Raw genomic sequence first — 6172 nt, 5'->3', positions numbered from 1 at the left:
TTAACAGATTGAATTTGAAAAAGGAAATTTGTGACAAATCTCAGCCAGGCCTAAGCAGTTCTGAAAGACTTGAGAAAAGCTGTGCTCTGACCAAAGCCTGCACTGGCAAGTGGTATTGCTAAGCATATTTTTCTGATTATATTTTCCCAGAAATCATGGGAACTTTGCAGAAGTGAAACCTCAGTTTTAAAGTGACATATCAGGCCTCCAGACCTGAAGTGGTCAGGCAGTTACAACAATATCATCTCCTCATAAGGGCGTTCTCTCTATGGCACTGCTTGTGGTCCCCACTGCTGAGAGTGCACGAAGTGCAGGAAGGTCTGGAGGAGACATTCAGTAAGAATTAATTCATAAAGTAAGTTCTTCCCCATATCCCTTTGAATAAGCATTTGTGTTTTCCTTGGCAGGCTCCATTGATTGTTCTTTATTTTCACCATCCTGTAAATGTGAATGCTAAGTATTCACAGCTGAACTGTGAACTATTTTATTATATACAAGTACAAGAGAAGTTCTTGAATGTAATATTTTTGCTGTATTGTTTTTTCTTTTTCCTGTGTTTTCTACTTTTGATTTTAGTTTCATTAACTAAGAAAATATGTTGGGAAAACCAGCTAGTTATCTTAAGCAGTTTATGCAGTAACATTGCAATATCTGCTTGTTCTGGGTATTGAAAATATATAGCTTCAGTAATGTAAGAGTCACTTTAAGAGTGGAATGATGGAATAATTAATTTAAAGGCTTAAAACTTAAAAAAAAAAAGCTATTTTTCAGTAGCCTGATTTGTGTAAATTTTTCTTTTCAGATAAGACAACGATTCACCAAGAATGAGTAAGTAAATAAGATGAGTGCAGACTCAGAGGCTCTGGAAGGTGTCCTTGCTGCTGATTTTGTAACACCTCAAACTACATAAGGAGTGTCAAAGACAAGTAAATGTCAAGCCTCCTTTCAGCAAGCCTTGGCAGCCTCATCAGGGTGAATAAATAGGACAAGCAGAGTTGAGCAGGCAGCACTAAAAACCAGTAAAAGCTCATACTCCCAGTGTTACAGAAGGTGGCAGACTCTTTGCCAGCATGATTGCAAGCATGAAATCACTCCTTGCAAACTTTCTGGCCCTTTAGTGTTTCCATGAGAGGTGTGATTAAGATAATAAAAGTGCCTCAGCAAAGAAGAGATGAAACAGTATCCCCTGAGTGGGATGGGAAGGAAGAACAGAAGATAAAGTGAAATGAGGAGGGATGAAGGGAGGGGAAAAGCAGGGCAAGGGCCTGGCATTCCCTTAGCTCTGTGGAGTGAGCTGGATTTCACTTCTTCACTGAGAAGTTTTCCCAATGCCAATGACCTCAAGCTGAATGATTTTATTCCATTGGAATTCAGTTCTGTAAACAGGACCCTACTGAAATCCAAACTTAGGATTTCCCCCATGATTGCAGTTAAGGGCTCATGGATCTCTATTCCTCTTGAACTGTTTTCCTAGTGCTTATTTTTCCATTCTATAAGGAAAATCACAGTTTTTGAAAGCACTGTATCTCATTAACTGATAGCCAACTTTTGGAGTCCTCTGAGCTGCGTGAATTTCCAAGATATCAAATCTAAACAAATCTTTTCAAGGTGTATGCAATTTTTGAAAGCCTTTACACTAAATCTTCAGGCAGGATGATTAGAAAGTGTTTGTAAAATACCAGAATACAGAAATACTTCAGGAACCTAATTGCCAGCCTCTGCCTTGACACCATGTACTGCAGCAGGGAACTTGATAAAAATGATTCTGTGTTAAGTCCAGTTTATCCAACAGCATAGGAGCATTGTGAGACAAAAGCAGCAGGTTCCCATTGCTACCTGAGACTTCTGGGGATGATATTTTTGAGGCAGCTAGGGATAAAAGACTACCCTCCAGCTATTCCTAAGGCCTGATCAATCAAGCTTTTGATTGTCCTTTTCTTTTTTTAGATATCAATGTCAAATGTAGATTGTTTAGGCACCCAAAGCATGGCTGAGGAGAGAAAGAATCCTTCATGGTGGAAATTGCTGATAAAAGGTGTGCAGCAGGTGTGACTGAGTCTTTCCAAACAACCACAATATCCACAGTGCCACTAAACACTCCCAGTACTGTGGACACCTGTAATTTCTGGCTGTCACTCTTCAGCAGATCTTACAAATGAGAGAACGTGATCTGAAAAGAGCAGAAGCTGTTATAACAATTAAAGCAATATCTTTCCTGGATTTTGTTGGAATAGCAGTGACTGTAATCTCAGTGTTTCCCAATTTCACAGTGCTGTCATAACATTTAGAGAATATTTGAGAGGAACACTGAAAATTAAGTGATAACAGGGTCGGGACAAGAAAACCAGCCAGCAGAAGGAGACAGCTGTGAAGAAATATGTGCCATCTAATCACAAACATCATCTCCTGCAAAAAAAGCTTTTGTAACTCGGTGTCTGGGCATCCAGTTTACTCTTCTTTCTTTTTCCTCCTCTGCAGATGCTGCTAAAATGTAAATTTTCCTGGTGAGCTGTGCTGTGGGCCCAGTGCATGACCTGCAGCATATGGAAATTATTTAACCTGTAAGTTGCTCTCTATTTTCCTGGTGGCAGCCCCCACTGGCAGAGAGCCAATGGTGCCCTCTCTCTGTACCTGTGCTGGTGGCCATCTAAAGCACATGGAAAACACTCCATTTGTGTCCTCTGCAAAGCCACATCTGCTGCTGGGAGCACAGGACATGTTGTACTCCTGTTCACCAGATGAGCTGCCTGGGGTTGGTCTGAGCATCAGCACTCCCATCCCAACCCCAAATCCTTTTTGTTCACCTGGTTGATGTTAGATAGTTTTCTTCTTCAGTATTGTCATATTGATCACTTTATGTTACTCCACACAGATTTTGACTTTATTTACACTTGCTTCTCTGTAAATTCTTTAAGAATACTTCTGATGACATTATATGTTCAGCCCTAAGTATCAGATATCGGGGGGGTTACTCACTTCAGAACAGGATACTGTGGCTTCCATTCACAGAAATAACAAAAAAGAAGGCTTCTACAGCCCATTACATAAGATTCTGGTTGAAATTGGCTAATTAGTGCACGAGAATTTGTGAGGAAAGAGGCTGACAGAGAGAGGAACAGAGAAGCAAACCAAGTGATTGTGTAGGACTCCTTTCTTTTGTAAACCAGGCTCAAGGGAAATTCTCTTCCCACTTGCAAGGTTGCAAACAGCAGTGACACAAAGTTCTGTGCTGTGCTGAGTAAGTGACACCACCTGCTGCAGGTGCAACATAAAATCTGCCTGATGGAGGAGATAACTGGCTGTCAGACCTTTGCCAGCTAATCCAATGCTACAATGTTCCATAGTATACTGAAAAGTTTTTTAACCTCTTCAGCATTTTCTCAGTTCTTTGAAAGGATATTGCCTCCTTTTATGTCCTTGCTGCATGAAGAAACTCTTTGAAAGTTCATAAACCTTTTTGTGTTTCCTGTGTGGTTTGTATACAAAGTCCAGGGCTCTGCTAGCATACAGCAACTGCCCTGCATCAAATTCTGTAGTATCAAATTTTGTATACTTACTACACTTTGTAGTAAGTGTAGAGATAGACTCAGCTTCCCCCAAGCAATTAAAGCTGAGGGCTTGCTGCATTTACCTTATAACTTTGGACTATTACATTGAATCCATTTCCTTCAAATGGAGATTTAATTTGTACCTGACCTGTGTCTAAGTAGCTCACTGGAGCAATCAGTAATGTACACGTAAAATTGACCATTAAGTTTAAAGACACATAACTGTATTTTCACTGGTTTTTTTTAGACACTAGCAGCTTTTCAAATCTCTAAGATTTCAGTCCTGAACTCTTCTTCTAAGTATCCTGAAAAATTGTAAAGAAATGAGTTGTGTACCAGTCCTCAAAATTAGAAATGCTTTCTGTGTGTGTGAGGGCATTGTCTCACTGCTACTGAATTTTTGTGAGGAGGTGCTCCTGAAATAATTTGTTGGGAAAATTAGTAATTTCTTAATTGCTATATGCCTCTGAGTAGACACTTGTGCACTTGCTAAAGCACTTGTGCTTAAGCACCCAGGACTTTTCAGTGCAAACAGAAACACTATTAGATTTTAAGCATCATTGTATTTAGAATTGTTGGATAGAAAATTGTATGTAACTACTTTCCCAAGTCCTCATACCTATATTAGTCACAAATGTGACCATGCACTCTCTGAGTGTTCTCAATATGGCCACTTTATTCTTATCTTTGCTGCAAGTAAGGTCATCATGATGAGTATTGCCCTTCCTTAGGAAGAAGGAGAGGTTTGGGCAGATCATTGCCTTCACCTGCAGCTGAACACCACCACTTGGGCAGGAGAGCACCAGCTCTCATCTCTGTTACTGGTGCACTAGCTGTGGATGCACACACATTGCTCCATGCTGAGGGTACGTTTTGGGGCTGGGACTGAGGGTATGTTCCTGGGTTTGGAACTGGGAATTCATCCAGGCTGCTTCATGCACAAGTTCTCCAAGGAGTGCTGCAGCAGGAGCAGACCCACCTGACCTGTTGGGTTAATGGTTGGACCCAATGATCTTAGAAGCCTTTCCAACCCAAGTGACTCTGTGATTCTATGACCACAGAGCAACAGGCTCAAGCTGCTGGACCCAGGGCACAGAAATTCATTCTGGAAACTGGTGAGTCATTATTTGTAGTTTTCCCACTACAGGCTGCAGGGGCTTTCCATGTCTTTTACCTGTATCCCTTGTAAGCAGCCTGTTTTCCATGTGGAAGTTGATTTGTTTCATTTTGTTCAGAGGTGTTTGGGTGGGGAAATGAGAGTGCTGGATCAGCCTGTGCTGATGAGCACAATGCCTGCTGTCCTCTCAATAATGCACTCTGCTGTCCTCTCAATAATGCACTCTGCTGTCTCAGCTGGAACCAGCTGCTTTTTCCTATGCCTTCTCACACAGGGACAGTGTGGGAGGACCAAATGTCACCACTGTGCATCATAGCTTTTGTTGGTGACCTTTTTACTACCCCACATGCAAGCCTGGCTAAACAGGATGTAGTTGCTTATTGAAACTTGGGCAGGAAGTTGAGGGTATAAGGAAAGAAAGAAGTAGCAATCTAACAAACCAAATCTAACAAATATGATAGTGCTTCTGCTTTCTGTTTTACTAATGTGGAAAAGTACATGCACAAAGAGCTTAATGCTGGACTGCACCCCAAGGCTGATGCACCCATTTTGAATTGGAGAACCAGAAAGAGCCAGCACAAGAGCACGTGACAAAGCAACATCTAAAACAAGAACCCTTGATTCAAGACAAAACCAAACCCTCCTGTATTTGCACAGGCTCACATCAGTCTCCTTCCCCCATGCCTTTTCCCTCCTCTTTCTCAAATACAATACCTGTGCACTGCTGAGGGGCATGGTGAGGGGTGACACAGGGCCACCAGCACAAAGCCATTTTATTCTTGTGTCAGTCACTGGATGAGCTGGTCCATCTGTCAATCACCTGTCGGATCTGCAAATGGGAAGAAGCTTACACGGGGCCCAGTGGACCTGCTTGGGCTGCTCATGAAGGTCCCCCCTCCATGCTTGCAGCTTCTTTTGCCGTCTTCTGCAGCCCTCTGCCTCAGCCCCACTCCTGCAGTTTGTGCAAAGCCAACCTCTCAGGGCAGGTCAGTGCTCTGGTGCTGGGCACCAGCTGTGTCTGGGTTGTCTTTCAGTGACCTGGTACACTAGGGAAGTTGTGCTCCCTTGTCCTGTATGAGGGATGAAATGATCTAGAAGTAGTTTTCTCAAAACTGATGGAGTCAGTGACCCATTTCTAGATGTCAATCAGCAGGACGGGAAATTTGGTGATCAGAACAGACTATCAGTCAAAAATTACTGCTTAGGGAATGTTAAAAAGTGGCTTTATGAAGGAGAGCAGATACAGAACTGTAAATGTACTAAGTTTGGTGTGATAGAAACATTTGTGACTGAATGACTGTGGTTTCTCCAGAGACCTGGTGGGTGTGACCCAGGATGTGATGTTAGGAGCCACTGAACATCAAAGGAGGCCAAGAGAACAAGTTGATTCAAGGACAATCTCAAAGCATGAGAGTAGCCTATTCCAAAGGGCAAGAAGTCAAAGCTGTGGCAGGAGTCCAGCTTGGCCAAATCAGGAATTCCTGACCAAGCTCAAATGTTGGAAAAA

This window comes from Melospiza georgiana, chromosome 5 (assembly GCF_028018845.1).
Source record: "Melospiza georgiana isolate bMelGeo1 chromosome 5, bMelGeo1.pri, whole genome shotgun sequence".
NCBI classification, from domain to species: domain Eukaryota; kingdom Metazoa; phylum Chordata; class Aves; order Passeriformes; family Passerellidae; genus Melospiza; species Melospiza georgiana.
The sequence above is the reverse complement of the archived record's forward strand: the minus strand, read 5'-3'. Positions refer to the sequence as shown.